The sequence below is a fragment of the Leopardus geoffroyi genome, chromosome C3 (genome assembly GCF_018350155.1).
Source record: "Leopardus geoffroyi isolate Oge1 chromosome C3, O.geoffroyi_Oge1_pat1.0, whole genome shotgun sequence".
In the NCBI taxonomy this organism is placed as follows: Eukaryota; Metazoa; Chordata; class Mammalia; order Carnivora; family Felidae; genus Leopardus; species Leopardus geoffroyi.
Window position 1 is genome coordinate 16,974,555 of NC_059338.1, and position 17,993 is coordinate 16,992,547.

General features: G+C 36.8%; 1 long non-coding RNA gene across 1 annotated transcript; it reads left to right on the forward strand.

Annotated features, from left to right (window-relative positions):
- The first annotated feature begins 4,902 nt into the window (after window positions 1-4,902).
- LOC123586535 lies at window positions 4,903-17,689 on the forward strand. Its single transcript, XR_006706859.1, has 3 exons — window positions 4,903-5,148; window positions 16,471-16,558; window positions 17,587-17,689. It is a non-coding gene; the product is annotated as an uncharacterized LOC123586535 (long non-coding RNA).
- The last annotated feature ends 304 nt before the right edge of the window (window positions 17,690-17,993 follow it).

The window sequence follows — 17,993 nt, forward strand, 5'->3', positions numbered from 1 at the left end:
TTTCCCTTGATAATTTCTCCTACTCAAATTAATTGAAATGCCACCAATAAGTTAATAACACCAAAACTTTTTGAAGCTTAGAACATTCTATAGAATCCTGGCATATACGTCTGACTGCTTATTAGGCATCTTGTTCATTCATTCATTCATTCATTCATTCATTTATTCATTCATTCCTTTAAATATTGTTCTACATTTAAATATCTTTTAGACACTTCAAGTGTAATATTTCCCATCATAAAGTTTAATCAAATATTACTCTTTCTTTATATTCTCTGGTTCTATCTATATCCTTGTTTTAAAAATATTTATATAGGGTTCATTTTTAAAAAAAAATATTCTATCTCCTTGATTTATTCCATTTTATTCATTCTTCAGAAATCATTCCCCTGCCATAGAAGACATCTATCTGGGGTTTCTAAAATATCTCCTAACTTGTTTTTCTGCTCTGATACAATCTTCACATTACTGTACACAGTGATCCTTCTAAAAGGAATAATCTGATGAAGTAACTTCTTACTTAAAATCCTTCAATGGCTTTCAGGACAATTTAAGATAAGATCACATAATCTTAGTATCCCATAGAAGGTTCTTTATGAACTGGCCTCTATTCTTTCCAACCTTATCTTTTGCTTCTCTTCACCTTGAAACCCCCGTTAGAGTCCTACTGAAATACTTGAAGTAGATAAATTCTACATAGTACACTCACAGCCCTAATTGTAATTCATGTGTCTTTCCATCTTCTTGGAATGCTTTGTTGCCCATATTCACTGCACTATTTTTTAATTCTTTATTGGATTAAACACCAATCTTGAGTGGCTTCATTTTACTTAGGACTTATCTCTTTATAATTGTTTACTATTTTACACTTATTGTACATATTTATTTGTCCAACTCCTCCTTAGACAGTGCTTCTTCAGGGTGTTGTTATTTTTTTTTCCTGTAGCCCCTAATGTCTCACATGTTTCTAACTATATCTGGGAATGAAGGTGTCTACAGTAATATTGTTAAAAGACTTTACACAAATCATTGTCAGTATAATGTAAAAACCAGCGATTTCCTTATTCAGAGAGGTCCAGATCCAAATTCCAGCTCTGCTACAGTATGACTTTACTAGCTTGCGTGCTTTGTTAAGTGTATCATCTATTCTCAAGTTCTATTTCTTTGTTTGCAAAAGTATGACTAATTCTTGCTACATAGGATTGAGCTTAGACAAGAACAAGATAAAATATGTTAGACGTATGGTAGGTGTTCAAAAATTAGTGTTGACAATAATTGCTTTCATTCATAAATTAAACTCAAGTGTTGAGTAGGAGTTCTATTTCTACAAAGATTTTTTTTTAATGTCATAAATTTTCCAAACTTATCTGAATGATTCTAATTGAAGTGATCCTAAAAAATAAACATGTGGCTTGAAAAATTTATGGGAAGAAATGATTGTTCCAAGTATTAAAAATGAAAAAATGGGGGCACCTGGGTGACTCAATTGGTCGAGTGTCCAACTTCGGATCAGGTCATGATCTCACAGCTTGTGAGTTTGAGCCCTGCATTGGGCTCTGTGCTGACAGCCTAGAGCCTGGAACCTACTTCAGATTCTGTGACTCCCTCTCTCTCTGCCTGTCCCCTGCTCGTGCTCTGTCTTTCACTGTCTCTCAAAAAGTAAAATTTTAAAAATGTTAAAAAATAAAGTAAAATAAAATAAAATAAAATAATAAATAAAAATGAAAAAATGGCAACATATTCACTTTCCTGTACCTAATCCAACCCTCTTTTTGCATGGTGGCAACAATAATGATGCCATGAAATAAGCCAAAACATACAAAATAATCAAGAAGATTATGGGGAAAAGGAATTTATATCTAAAATCATAATTATTGAACTACATTCCAAGTTTATAGTGTTCCTAGAGATATTAGCTAATAACAGTAGAATATATATATATATATATATATATATATATATATATATATATACAATTTAAAAATGAAGAAATACACATGTCTTAGAAACTTTTTTGCTAAAAAGGAGTGTGTTCAAAAGTTTGTAGAACACTGAGATATGTGGCCACCAACAACATTTTACATAACACGTTGGAAGGAAATAGACCCTTTCATAGCCTGCAAATGATCAATATCCAATTTTTATAGAACATACTTTGAATGAGTGCAAAGACATGAAAGAAAGAAAGGAAGCACATACTTTGAGTGCAAAGACAGAAAGAAAGAAAGAAGAAATAAAGAAGAAAGAAAGAAAGAAAGAAAGAAAGAAAGAAAGAAAGAAAGAAAGAAAGAATAACATCAAGTAAGAATGATCTTTCAGATAAATACATTCAAGAGCAACCGATTGGGTTGAGAGCAATACAGAACACCAGTAAGTGAATTCAGACTGAATAGGAGACACTATCCCCACAGCCAAACTTCAGTAGGAAGAATTAGAGATGCTTACTAGAACATATTACATACCTGGGTTTTGTCATATATAGCTATATTATGAACTAAAAGTTGTAATAGATTAGGTTCTATCACCTCCAACCAATCCTGTGTACTTTCATCTAGTATGAATTTAAAAAATCCTCTAGATGGACTATGAAATGCTGACATTAGACCTGATGCTAAGAGTCAAGATTCTGGAGTCCACACGGATTGGAAGAACAAATATTGTTAAAATGTCCATACTACCCAAATCAATCTAAACATTTAATGCAATCCTATCAAAATACCAACAGAAATTTTTCACAGAGCTAGAATAAACAATCCTAAAATTCGTATGGAACTACAGAAGACCTCAAATAGTTGAAGCACTCTTAAAAAAGAAAAGCAAAGCTGGAGGCATCACAATTCCAGACTTCAAGTTATATTACAAAGCTGTAGTTATCAAAATAGTAGGTACTGGTACATAAATAGACACATAGATCGATGGAACAGAATAAAAAACCTAGAAACGACCCACAACTATAGGTGTCAATTAATCTTTGACAAAGAGAAAAGAATATCCAATGGGAAAAAGACAGTCTCTTCAACAAATCATGTTGGGACATGAAACATGCCAAACAATGAAACTGGACCACTTTCTTACACCATACACAAAAATAAATTCTAAATGCATTAAAGACCTAAATGTGAGACCTGAGTCGTAAAAATCATAGAGGAGAACACAGATAGTAAACTCTTTGACATCAGCTATAGTAACCTCCTTCTAGACATCTCTCTTGAGGCATGGGAAACAAAAGCAAATATAAACTATTGGGACTTCATTGGGATAAAAAATTTCTGCACAATGAAGGAAACAACCAACAAAAGTAAAAGACAATGTACAGATATGGGAGAAGATATTTGCAAATGACGTATCTGATAAAGAGTTAGTATCCAAAATATATAAAGAACTTATTCAACACCCCAAAAATGAATAATCCAATTAAAATAGGCAAAAGGCATGAACAGACATTTTTCCCAAAGACATACAGATGGCTAACAGACATATAAAAAGATGCTTGCCATCACTTATCGTCAGGGAAATAAAATTCAAAACCACAATGAAGTATCACCTTATACCTACAGAATGGCTAAAATCAACAACACAAGAAACAGCAGGTATTGGTGAAAATGCGGAGAGAAAGGAATCCTTGTGCACTGTTGGTGGGAATACCACTGTGAAAAACCATATGGGGCTTCCACAAAAAGTTAAAAATAGAACTACCCTATGATCCAGCAATTGCCCCACTAAGTATTTGCCCAAGGAATACAAAAACACAAATTCAAAGGAATACATGCACCCCAATTTTTATAGCAGCATTATAATTACAATAGCCAAATTATGGAAACAATCCAATTACATCTTCTTTATCCATTCATCAGTTGATGGACAGTTGGGCTGTTTCCATAATTTGGCTATTGTAGATAATGCTGCTATAAACATATAAGATATATATGATATATATGAAATGTATATGTGTCTCTCTCTCTCATATATACATACATATACATACATATATGAGAGAGAGGCAAACCAAGAAACACACTCTTAATTATAGAGAACAAACTGAGGGTTACCAGAGGGGAGGTGGGTGGTGGGATGGGTTAAATCCGTGATGGGGATTAAGGAGGCCACTTCCTGTGATTAGCACTGGGTTTGCATGGAATTGTTGAATCGCTCTATATTGTACACCTGAAACTAATATATTACACTGTATGCTAACTGGAATTTAAATAAAAACTAAAAAAAGATTCTAGATCTCAAATTACAACACAATACAGTGAGCAGAAGGCTTTCTAGAATTTCCATACCACGAGTCAAACTTAACTAAGCACTTTGACAATACATGAACATAGACACATAGAGAAGGGTCAACAAGATTTAAGTGAATGAATGTATTATTAATGTATTAATTATCTTGTTTGTCTTTAACTTTGGTGTTTTTATACTTTATACATATTTTATACATATAAGATATAAGGTGATATATATAAGGTGAATTTAATCATGATCAAGTAATTTTTTCACAAACAGCATGTTATCCCATTTATTATAGAGATTTGCCATATTTATTTTCCATGATATCTTTAAAAGTCTCAGTGTCCTTTTGTTATATTTTCAAGAGTAAATGTTAGCGTATAAACTGCATACAGGTCCAACTTTGCAATATTCTATTCAGTAATTATTTTCTAAGAAATCATGTGTGATGACATTGCAAAAATGGCACAAAATCTTCCTATCCCTATGTTCATGTCCTTTGCAGTGTGACAGTTTTTCCTATCTAGAGGTGAGGTCTATTTCTCCACCCCTTAAATTCTGACCTGTCCATGTGACTTGCTTTGGTCAATGAGATATTAGCAATTGTGATGTAAGCAGTGGCATACAAAATACTTGTGCAATGGCACCACCCTCTTTCATTGCCCACGCTCTTAAAACTATCATGTGAATAATGTCAAACTAGCCTACAGGTGTGGATAAGAGACTGGATGGAAGAGAATTAAGATGCCTTGACTCAAGTCTTGCCAGTCACTGGACACAGTGAGGTCACCCTATATCATTCAAATACCAGCCATTTACCAGCTGACCATGAATACGTGAGACAGCACAGCCCAGCACCCAGGATGGGTCAGGTCAGAAGCACAGAGCCAATCAACAGAATACTGAAGTAAATGAAAGGTATTTTTTGGGCCACTAAGTTTGGGGTAGTTTGGTTTACAAATTTTAAATGTTACACAATGAATCATGTCATAAATCAAAAACAAAACACCTTGATACGTTAATTTTGTTCTGACAAAGAAGGCTTTTAATGTAATATGTAACACAATAAAAATGATGATGTAAGCACGTTCAAGATGGAAAATAAATTTTCAAGCTTGATATTACTCATTCTTAACTGCTCCATCAAATTCCAGATAAAGTAATACTGTTAATGAAGACTGCTTTGATTCCTTTTTCTGAAGATAATTTATATCTATTTTGTTCTTCCATAGTGTTTTTACTGTATTTCCTTAAGACTATTAACTTACCACTTTACTGTATTTTTTTTTATATGTGTGTATTCTTATCTCCTCTAGAGACAAGTTATTTTAAACTAGATAAGGGTAAGATTTTTTTTTTTTTTGCTTTTCACCCTAATTCTTGTTGTGAGTAACACAGTGCTTGGCACATAAAATTATTGAGCCTTATTACCTCTAGAAATTCTATTATTATTATTATTATTATTATTATTATTATTATTTATTGATGTGTGGTCTAATTTCAGTGCCATGATTCAAAGATTATTCTTTGAAATAAATTTGTATGGAATACCTCCCATAAGGGGCATTTCCTAGACTTTACTTGAATAAATATTGAAACCTTGATATAAACTAAAGATAAACACTGGGGAGTATCTTGTGAAGGTCTTATTTGTTTACCCAACTTTTGTGATAGGTATGCTCAGTGCTACACGGGTATTGTTTCATTCAGACCCTCTCGTATGTGTATATGAACTTATGTATATACACATATCTATAAACATCTAAATTTCCCATCTGTATCTATATTAAAAAAACATGAGTTCACACTCATGTCTTCAACTTTAACCCATTAAATCATGGATCATTCTATTCTCTTGCTTATCTGTAAACTCTCACTGGGAAAGTTAAGAATGCTGGCTCACATTGCTTAAGTTTTCAGTTCCAGTCTACTTACATAGTGGTATCAAAATCATTAACCCACATGCCCTTGGGATACTTTATTAGCTAGAGCAAAGTGCGTATGTTCAGTTCCCTTTGCTTTTAACTTACAGACTCAATTCATTTCTAAGATTACTGAGGTCAGCACCTTTCTTCCACCTACTTCAGTGAGGTGTTTCATACATTTGTAATACAGTTAAATTCTCTTGTCAAAGTCTATATTCTTTACTGGGATTCCCTGAACTCCTAAATGATTCTTTTAAATTTGCATACGTTAAGTTTCACTCTTTGTGCTATAAATTTCCATGAGTCTAACAAATGTATAATGTCATATTTCACGGTTACAATATCATGGAGAACAGTTTCACCAGCCTAAAAAATCTCTTGTGCTTCACCTACTCATCTTTCCCACAATCACCCAAAGCCCTGGCATCTACTGAAATTATTTGCTATCTCTATAGTCTTAACTTCCAGAAAGTCCTATGAATACAGTCATATACTATGTAGACTTTTTAGACCGGCTTCTTTTGTTTTTGTTTTTTTACATAGCTAAGTCAAATTTATTTCATGAATGTAATGACTATTTTTTTTTTATTTTTTATAATATATGAAATTTATTGTCCAAATTGGTTTCCATAGAACACCCAGTGCTCATCCCAAAAGGTGCCCTCCTCAATACCCATCACCCACCCTCTCCTCCCTCCCACCCCCCATCAACCCTCAGTTTGTTCTCAGTTTTTAATAGTCTCTTATGCTTTGGCTCTCTCCCACTCTAACCTCTTTTTTTTTTTTTTTTTTTTTCCTTTTTTCCTCCCCCTCCCCCATGGGTTCCTGTTACGTTTCTCAGGATCCACATAAGAGTGAAACCATATGGTATCTGTCTTTCTCTGTATGGCTTATTTCACTTAGCATCACACTCTCCAGTTCCATCCACGTTGCTACAAAAGGCCATATTTCATTTTTTCTCATTGCCACGTAGTATTCCATTGTGTATATAAACCACAATTTCTTTATCCATTCATCAGTTGATGGACATTTAGGCTCTTTCCATAATTTGGCTATTGTTGAGAGTGCTGCTATGAACATTGGGGTACAAGTGCCCCTATGCATCAGTACTCCTGTATCCCTTGGATAAATTCCCAGCAGTGCTATTGCTGGGTCATAGGGTAGGTCTATTTTTAATTTTCTGAGGAACCTCCACACTGTTTTCCAGAGCGGCTGCACCAATTTGCATTCCCACCAACAGTGCAAGAGGGTTCCCGTTTCTCCACATCCTCGCCAGCATCTATAGTCTCCTGATTTGTTCATTTTGGCCACTCTGACTGGCGTGAGGTGATACCTGAGTGTGGTTTTGATTTGTATTTCCCTGATAAGGAGCGACGCTGAACATCTTTTCATGTGCCTGTTGGCCATCCGGATGTCTTCTTTAGAGAAGTGTCTATTCATGTTTTCTGCCCATTTCTTCACTGGGTTATTTGTTTTTCGGGTGTGGAGTTTGGTGAGCTCTTTATAGATTCTGGATACTAGCCCTTTGTCCGATATGTCATTTGCAAATATCTTTTCCCATTCCGTTGGTTGCCTTTTAGTTTTGTTGGTTGTTTCCTTTGCTGTGCAGAAGCTTTTTATCTTCATAAGGTCCCAGTAATTCACTTTTGCTTTTAATTCCCTTGCCTTTGGGGATGTGTCGAGTAAGAGATTGCTACGGCTGAGGTCAGAGAGGTCTTTTCCTGCTTTCTCCTCTAAGGTTTTGATGGTTTCCTGTCTCACATTCAGGTCCTTTATCCATTTTGAGTTTATTTTTGTGAATGGTGTGAGAAAGTGGTCTAGTTTCAACCTTCTGCATGTTGCTATCCAGTTCTCCCAGCACCATTTGTTAAAGAGGCTGTCTTTTTTCCATTGGATGTTTTTTCCTGCTTTGTCAAAGATGAGTTGACCATACGTTTGTGGGTCTAGTTCTGGGGTTTCTATTCTATTCCATTGGTCTATGTGTCTGTTTTTGTGCCAATACCATGCTGTCTTGATGATGACAGCTTTGTAGTAGAGGCTAAAGTCTGGGATTGCGATGCCTCCTGCTTTGGTCTTCTTCTTCAAAATTCCTTTGGCTATTCGGGGCCTTTTGTGGTTCCATATGAATTTTAGGATTGCTTGTTCTAGTTTCGAGAAGAATGCTGGTGCAATTTTGATTGGGATTGCATTGAATGTGTAGATAGCTTTGGGTAGTATTGACATTTTGACAATATTTATTTTTCCAATCCATGAGCAGGGAATGTCTTTCCATTTCTTTAAATCTTCTTCAATTTCCTTCGTAAACTTTCTATAGTTTTCAGCATACAGATCCTTTACATCTTTGGTTACATTTATTCCTAGGTATTTTATGCTTCTTGGTGCAATTGTGAATGGGATCAGTTTCTTTATTTGTCTTTCTGTTGCTTCATTGTTAGTGTATAAGAATGCAACTGATTTCTGTACATTGATTTTGTATCCTGCAACTTTGCTGAATTCATGTATCAATTCTAGCAGACTTTTGGTGGAGTCTATCGGATTTTCCATGTATAATATCATGTCATCTGCAAAGAGCGAAAGCTTGACTTCATCTTTGCCAATTTTGATGCCTTTGATTTCCTTTTGTTGTCTGATTGCTGATGCTAGAACTTCCAGCACTATGTTAAACAACAGCGGTGAGAGTGGGCATCCCTGTCGGGTTCCTGATCTCAGGGAAAAAGCTCTCAGTTTTTCCCCGTTGAGGATGATGTTAGCTGTGGGCTTTTCATAAATGGCTTTTATGATCTTTAAGTATGTTCCTTCTATCCCGACTTTCTCAAGGGTTTTTATTAAGAAAGGGTGCTGGATTTTGTCGAAGGCCTTTTCTGCATCGATTGACAGGATCATATGGTTCTTCTCTCTTTTTTTTTTTTTTTTTGTTAATGTGATGTATCACATTGATTGATTTGCGAATGTTGAACCAGCCTTGCATCCCAGGAATGAATCCCACTTGATCATGGTGAATAATTCTTTTTATATGCCGTTGAATTCGATTTGCTAGTATCTTATTGAGAATTTTTGCATCCATATTCATCAGGGATATTGGCCGGTAGTTCTCTTTTTTTACTGGGTCTCTATCTGGTTTAGGAATCAAAGTAATACTGGCTTCATAGAATGAGTCTGGAAGTTTTCCTTCCCTTTCTATTTCTTGGAATAGCTTGAGAAGGATAGGTATTATCTCTGCTTTAAACGTCTGGTAGAACTCCCCTGGGAAGCCATCTGGTCCTGGACTCTTATTTGTTGGGAGATTTTTAATAACCGATTCAATTTCTTCACTGGTTATGGGTCTGTTCAAGCTTTCTATTTCCTCCTGGTTGAGTTTTGGAAGAGTGTGGGTGTTCAGGAATTTGTCCATTTCTTCCCGGTTGTCCAATTTGTTGGCATATAATTTTTCATAGTATTCCCTGATAATTGTTTGTATCTCTGAGGGATTGGTTGTAATCATTCCATTTTCATTCATGATTTTATCTATTTGGGTCATCTCCCTTTTCTTTTTGAGAAGCCTGGCTAGAGGTTTGTCAATTTTGTTTATTTTTTCAAAAAACCAACTCTTGGTTTCGTTGATCTGCTCTACAGTTTTTTTAGACTCTATATTGTTTATTTCTGCTCTGATCTTTATTATTTCTCTTCTTCTGCTGGGTTTAGGCTGCCTTTGCTGTTCTGCTTCTATTTCCTTTAGGTGTGCTGTTAGATTTTGTATTTGGGATTTTTCTTGTTTCTTGAGATAGGCCTGGATTGCAATGTATTTTCCTCTCAGGACTGCCTTCGCTGCATCCCAAAGCGTTTGGATTGTTGTATTTTCATTTTCGTTTGTTTCCATATATTTTTTTATTTCTTCTCTAATTGCCTGGTTGACCCACTCATTCGTTAGTAGGGTGTTCTTTAACCTCCATGCTTTTGGAGGTTTTCCAGACTTTTTTCTGTGGTTGATTTCAAGCTTCATAGCATTGTGGTCTGAAAGTATGCATGGTATAATTTCAATTCTGGTAAACTTATGGAGGGTTGTTTTGTGACCCAGTATATGATCTATCTTGGAGAATGTTCCATGTGCACTCGAGAAGAAAGTATATTCTGTTGCTTTGGGATGCAGAGTTCTAAATATATCTGTCAAGTCCATCTGATCCAATGTCTCATTCAGGGCCCTTGTTTCTTTATTGACCGTGTGTCTAGATGATCTATCCATTTCTGTAAGTGGGGTGTTAAAGTCCCCTGCAATTACCACATTCTGATCAATAAGGTTGCTTATGTTTATGAGTAGTTGTTTTATATATTTGGGGGCTCCGGTATTCGGCGCATAGACATTTATAATTGTTAGCTCTTCCTGATGGATAGACCCTGTAACTATTATATAATGTCCTTCTTCATCTCTTGTTACAGCCTTTAATTTAAAGTCTAGTTTGTCTGATATAACTATGGCTACTCCAGCTTTCTTTTGGCTTCCAGTAGCATGATAAATAGTTCTCCATCCCCTCACTCTCAATCTAAAGGTGTCCTCAGGTCTAAAATGAGTCTCTTGTAGACAGCAAATAGATGGGTCTTGTTTTTTTATCCATTCTGATACCCTATGTCTTTTGGTTGGCGCATTTAATCCATTTACATTCAGTGTTATTATAGAAAGATATGGGTTTAGAGTCATTGTGATGTCTGTATGTTTTAAGCTTGTAGTGATGTCTCTGGTATTTTGTCTCACAGGGTCCCCCTTAGGATCTCTTGTAGGGCTGGTTTAGTGGTGACAAATTCCTTCAGTTTTTGTTTGTTTGGGAAGACCTTTATCTCTCCTTCTATTCTAAATGACAGACTTGCTGGATAAAGGATTCTCGGCTGCATATTTTTTCTGTCTAGCACACTGAAAATCTCGTGCCAATTCTTTCTGGCCTGCCAAGTTTCAAAAGAGAGATCAGTCACGAGTCTTATAGGTCTCCCTTTATATGTGAGGGCACGTTTACCCCTTGCTGCTTTCAGAATTTTCTCTTTATCCTTGTATTTTGCCAGTTTCACTATGATATGTCGTGCAGAAGATCGATTCAGGTTCCGTCTGAAGGGAGTTCTCTGTGCCTCTTGGATTTCAATGGCTTTTTCCTTCCCCAGTTCAGGGAAGTTCTCAGCTATTATTTCTTCAAGTACCCCTTCAGCACCTTTCCCTCTCTCTTCCTCCTCTGGGATACCAATTATGCGTATATTATTTCTTTTTAGTGTATCACTTAGTTCTCTAATTTTCCCCTCATACTCCTGGATTTTTTTATCTCTCTTTCTCTCAGCTTCCTCTTTTTCCATAACTTTATCTTCTAGTTCACCTATTCTCTCCTCTGCCTCTTCAATCCGAGCTGTGGTGGTCTCCATTTTGTTTTGCATTTCATTTAAAGCGTTTTTCAGCTCCTCATGACTGTTCCTTAGTCCCTTGATCTCTGTAGCAAGGGATTCTCTGCTGTCCTGTATACTGTTTTCAAGCCCGGCGATTAATTTTATGACTATTATTCTAAATTCACTTTCTGTTATATTATTTAAATCCTTTTTGATCAGCTCATTAGCTGTTGTTATTTCCTGGAGATTCTTCTGAGGGGAATTCTTCCGCTTGGTCATTTTGGATAGTCCCTGGCGTGGTGAGGACCTGCAGGGCACTTCCCCTGTGCTGTGGTGTATAACTGGAGTTGGTGGGCGGGGCCACACTCCGACCTGATGTCTGCCCCCAGCCCACCGCTGGGGCCACAGTCAGACTGGTGTGTGCCTTCTCTTCCCCTCTCCTAGGGGCGGGATTCACTGTGGGGTGGCGTGGCCCGTCTGGGCTACTTGCACACTGCCAGGCTTGTGATGCTGGGGATCTGGCGTATTAGCTGGGGTGGGTAGGCAAGGTGCACAGGGGCAGGAGGGGCAGGCTTAGCTCGCTTCTCCTTAGGTGATCCACTTCAGGAGGGGCCCTGTGGCAGCGGGAGGGAGTCAGATCCGCTGCCGGAGGTTTGGCTCCGCAGAAGCACAGAGTTGGGTGTTTGCGCGGAGCGAGGAAGTTCCCTGGCAGGAACTGGTTCCCTTTGGGATTTTGGCTGGGGGATGGGCGGGGGAGATGGCGCTGGCGAGCGCCTTTGTTCCCCACCAAGCTGAGCTCTGTCGTCCGGGGGCTCAGCAGCTCTCCCTCCCTTTGTCCTCCAGCCTTCCCGCTTTCGGAGCAGAGCTGTTAACTTATGACCTCCCAGACGCTAAGTCGCGCTTGCTGTCGGAACACAGTCCGTCAGGCCCCTCCGCTTTTGCAGGCCAGACTCCGGGGCTCTGCTTGGCCGGGGAGCCGCCCCTCCGCCCCGGCTCCCTCCCGCCAGTGCGTGGAGCGCGCACCTCCTCGCCGCCCTTCCTACCCTCTTCCGTGGGCCTCTCGTCTGCGCTTGGCTCCGGCGACTCTGTTCTGCTAATCCTCTGGCGGTTTTCTGGGTTATTTAGGCAGGTGTAGGTGGAATCTAATTGATCAGCAGGACGCGCGGTGAGCCCAGCGTCCTCCTACGCCGCCATCTTCCTGGAATGTCCTGACTATTTTATTTTTTAATTATATTTTTATTTTATTTTAACTCCAATATAGTTAATTTATAGTATTATGTTAGTTTCAGGTGTACAATATAGTGATTTGACAATTCTATATATGATTTGACAATTCTATACAATACTCAGTACTCATCAAGATCAGTGTAATCTTTTTTTTTTTTTTTAATTTTTATTTATTTTTGAGAAATAGAGTAGGAGTGGGGAAGGGACTGGGAAAAAGAGAGACACAGAATCCAAAGTAGACCCCAGGCTGGGAGCTGTCAGCACAGAGCCGGAGGCGGGACTGGAAATCAGGAACCACAAGATCATGACCTGAGCCAAAGTCAGAAGCTTAACCCACCGAGCCATCCGGATGCCCCAAGATAAGTGTGCTTTTAATCCCCTTCATCTATTTCACCCATCCCCCCACCTACCTCCCCTCTGCTAACCATCTGTTTTCTATAGTTAAGAGTCTATTTTTTGGTTTGTCTCCCTTTTTCCCCCTTTATTCATTTGTTTTGTTTCTTAAATTCCACACATGAGTGGGGCTTCTTATATAGCAATTTAAACTAAATCTATCTCCTGTCTTTTTGTGCTTGATACTTTTTTAAATTAATAAACTTTATTTTTTAGAGCAGTTTTAGAAACCTAAAAGAAAAATTGAACAGAATGCAGAGTTCCCATATACTTCCTTTGAACACATTAGTGTAGTATATCTATACAATTGATGAACCAACATTGACACATTATTATTAACCAAAGGCTCTAGTTTACACTGGGGCTTACTCTTTGTGTTGTAATGTAATATGAGTTTTAACAAATGATTCGTGTCATGTATCCACCATTACACTATTGTACAAAATAGTTTCACTGGTTTAAAAATCCTTTGAGCTTCCCCCTAGTCTTCCTCTCTCCCACTATGCTAAACCCTTGGTAGTCATTGATCTCACTGTCTTTTTAGGTTTACTTTGTATTTTTTATATAATTGGAATGATATAGCATGTAGACTGTTTAGACTCTCTTCTTTCACTTAGCAATATGCATTTACGGTTCTTCCACGTGTTTCATGGCTGGAAAGTTCATTTCATTGTATTTTATAATAATATTGTATTATGTGGGCATATAATTTGTTTAATTATTCATCTATTGAAGGAAATCTTCCATTTTTTTCAGTCATGAATAAAGTTTCTAAAGATACTGATGTGTAGCGTTTTGTGGTGACATAAATTTTCAACTCATTTGGGTAAATATCAAGGAGCACAAACTAAGAATATGGTTTGGGTTTTGTTTTTTGTTTGTCTGTTTGTTTGCTTTTATACAAAAAATGTCTATGCTGTCTTCTAGAGAGGCTCTTTGTGTATTTCAAAAAGTGGTTTTCAATTTTAGTACATTCAAAATATCAATTTTTTCAAATGGAATATTCTTTTTGTGTTGTATCTACAAACTCATTGTCAAATCCAAAATTAAGGAACTTCCTTCCCATGTGTACTTTGCGGAGTGTTTTTATTATTGTGGGTGTTGGGTTTTGTAGAATTATTTTTTGGCATCAATTAAGATGATTTTTTAAGCCATTGTGGATCACATTAGTTGATATTCGAATGTTGAAACCAGTCTTATATGCCTTAAATAAATCCCACTAGGGGTAGAGTATAATCTTCACACATTATTGGACTTGATTTGTTAATATTGTTTTGAGGATTTTTGCCTCGATGTTTTTTGAGAAATTTTGTTTTGCAGTCTTCCTTTCTTATAATGTCTTTATCTCACTTGGTATTAGGTTTATGCTGACCTAATTGAACAAGTTGGACAGTGGCTCTCTGCTTCCATTTTCTGGGTAAAATTATAGAGAATTGGTATAACTTCTTTATATGTTTGATAAAACTCATCAGGAAAACTATCTGTACCTGATGTTTTCTCTTTTGGAAGTTATTAATTATTGACTCAGTTTTTTAATAGATATAGGCCTTTTCAAATTATGCATTTCTCCTTAGGTGAGTTTTGGGAGTTTTTGGCTTTTTTTGTGTTTATCAGGGAATTGGTCCCTTTCCACTAAGTTATCAAATTTATGGCCATAAAGTTTTCATAACTTACCCTTATTATACTTTTAATATCAAAGGGATACATGGTGATAATCCCTTTTTCATTTATGATTTTAGTAACTTTTGTCTTCTTTTTTTAATTATTATTATTATTTGTTAGCCTGGCTAGATTATTTCAAATCTCACTTATCTTTTCAAAGAAACTACTTTGATTTCATTGATTTTTTTTTCTATTGATTCCTTTGTTTTCAATTTAATTTATTTCTGGTCTAATTACTATTTCTTTTCTTCTGCTTGCTTTAGGCTTACATTGTTATTTTGTTTTATAGCTTCTTGAAGTGCAAAGTTAGGTTATTGATTTGAGAACCTTCTTCTTTTCTAATATATGCATTCAATGCTATACATTTCCCTGTAAACACTACTTTTGCTGCATCCCACAAATTTTGACAGCTTGTAATTCACTTTAATTTGCCTCAAGTATTTTTAACTTCTTTCGAGATTTCTTCTTTGGCCCATGTCTTATTTAGGAGTTTGTTCAGTCCACATCAGAGTTGAAATCAAAATTCTTTTTTTGCATTTTTATTCTGTGATTGACTTACATCAGAAAATTAAATTAAAAATTATGACTATCTTGATGGTTTGAATAAGGTTTCCATTTACTAGAGAAAGCTTTTTGTTTATTTATGTTTATTTGGGGAAGAGGTAAAGATTAACAGTTCAATGTCTGACTGTCTATCTTTATCCTAGAGACTCCTTGATCAACTAGACATGTCCAAATGTTCCTGCTAGTTATTACTGTGACTCACCACACTTTATCTCCTAGGTTAAACTCTTCTAATTGTTCTTAAGAATCCTTTTCAGGGGCGCCTGGGTGGCGCAGTCGGTTAAGCGTCCGACTTCAGCCAGTTCACGATCTCACGGTCCGTGAGTTCGAGCCCCACGTCGGGCTCTGGGCTGATGGCTCAGAGCCTGGAGCCTGTTTCCGATTCTGTGTCTCCCTCTCTCTCTGCCCTTCCCCCGTTCATGCTCTGTCTCTCTCTGTCCCAAAAATAAATAAAACGTTGAAAAAAAATTAAAAAAAAAAGAATCCTTTTCAGTGGGAATGTCATTATCCATCTATCTTGCTTAAAGAGAACAAACACCACAGTACTTTTAAGATACTGGTGTTTCATTCTTTGTGGTATTTCTCAAAGTCTTTTTAATGAAAATTTTTTCTGTGGCTTCCTGCAGGCAATAGTTGAGTGCTGGCAGAGAAAGTCACACGTAATACATCCATTCTAACATTTCTACCTCTCCACATAACATGAAGGAATCTGGCATTTTCGTTTTATTTAGCAAAGTCACACACCGGTCCACTTTTCAGTCAAGAAATTGTTAACAATCAATTACTTTCAGACCTTTGTGCTAACACATTGAATTTAGAATGTCTGATAGCTGCATCCATATCAGCAAATTGATCATATCTGAAACTGCACCTCTCCCCTTTATGTTCCCAGAACCACGTGTATTCCACAGATCTGCAGCTAACCAATTTGAAAAATCTTGCAATTATGTATATTGCTGTGAAAACCTTTTCTTAATTTGCTTTATAAAGTGCTCCCTCCCTCACACGAAGCTCATACTGGGATTTGACTCTATTTGTAAGTCTAGCATGATGATATTTTGAGGGTGGACATCAGGATTGGATTCCTCTTGCAAGGTAACAGTCTCAGGTAGGTTTTTGTTTTGTTTTAAAGGTTATTAAAACAAGGCAGAAATATCTTCATTGTGCAGAGGAGGAGGTTAGCAATGGAGAGTCAGTGAAGTTTGTGGATCCAGGAGAATGTGAGTCATTTGAATCATCTGAATCTTCCCATATGTCTTTATTCCATTCCATTAGAATCCATAGAGTTATATTCTTTCTTAGCAACAACCTAGCTTTCCATTAAGGAATCTGGTTAAGGTTTAAATAAAAAAAATATTGAATTCCAAAAATTCACAAAAGCAAATGTTGAATTTACTTTTTTGGCTACATTAATGCTTTGGCAGCAAATATTAAGATTCTTTATAATGCTTATACAAATTTCATGGTTCTTAGACTATGCCTTGATCTGAAAATTTTGGATTTTGCATATACCATTCCTTTTCTGCAAGCCCTCCTGCGTAATTAAAAGCATGAAATCAATCTCTCACTCTTATACAATTTATCTGAATAGCCTCTTGGTTCCCCTACAGCTTTGCTTTCCACAAGTATTTTATTCAGAGCAGTTACACGGAATTTATTTATTTTGTCACTGCATGCCATGTGATAAAGTCTCACGCTAGCTAAATTCTTACTGTCTTCAGGATTGACCCGAGCAGAAAACAAAGTGCAATCTTCCCATGAACGGAAGGTATGTTGCCTGCAACCATGTATAGTCCTACTTATGTATGCTCTGGGAACTTAGCTGCAAGAAGAAAATTCACTTTGCCTAATTCATGAAAAAAAAATAGGATTTGTTTTAAAAATTAGGAAAAGCTTGATAGATAAAAAGTTCACCGGGATAATCTTGATTCTCTTCCTCTGGAAACCGTTGTCAAGTCCCACCATAGAGCTAGCCTTTTGAGGAAACTGCTGGTGCTGTGCTTTCCATCATCAAGCGGAAAATGAAAGGTGTTCATCTTTACAAAGCCACTTCTCAGCCACTTCTACTTCTGCCTCAGCAGGTCAATCAATCACACAACTCCTGACGTTCTTCTCATTCTTTATTACCATCTATAGTGGCAACACTGGAGTTGCAGCACAAAGTCCTTACCACCAGTCAGTTACTATGAATGAAATTGTATGAATGATTGGAAAAGTATAAGTCACATATCCACCTTTTATTTGCTAGGGAACCTGAGAATTCAAATTCTGGTTTCTACGTCTGAGAGACAGGACCAATGGAAATTTCCCCAATTATGGAAACGCTATTCAAGAGGTGATCATTAATATGACAAATGTCAGTTACAGTAACCAGCTACTACTGTTAGACTCACTCTTCCTGTTGTGCTTACCCATTATGATTTTTTTTGAGCTACCTTTGCTTTTGCTTCATTTCCAGGGTAGCCTCTCACAGCTGAAAGTTTGTCTCCTTTCCTGTTCTCTTGAGTAAATCTAATGCATGATATTAGTACAAGCAAGGAATAGAGGGAATACCAGCAAACAGCTATTAATAAGTGTGAAATAGAGTTTTATTCTCTGAATTTAGACTCTAATTTAGACTCAGTAACAAGACTGAGCATTGATGCTCTTTGGTTT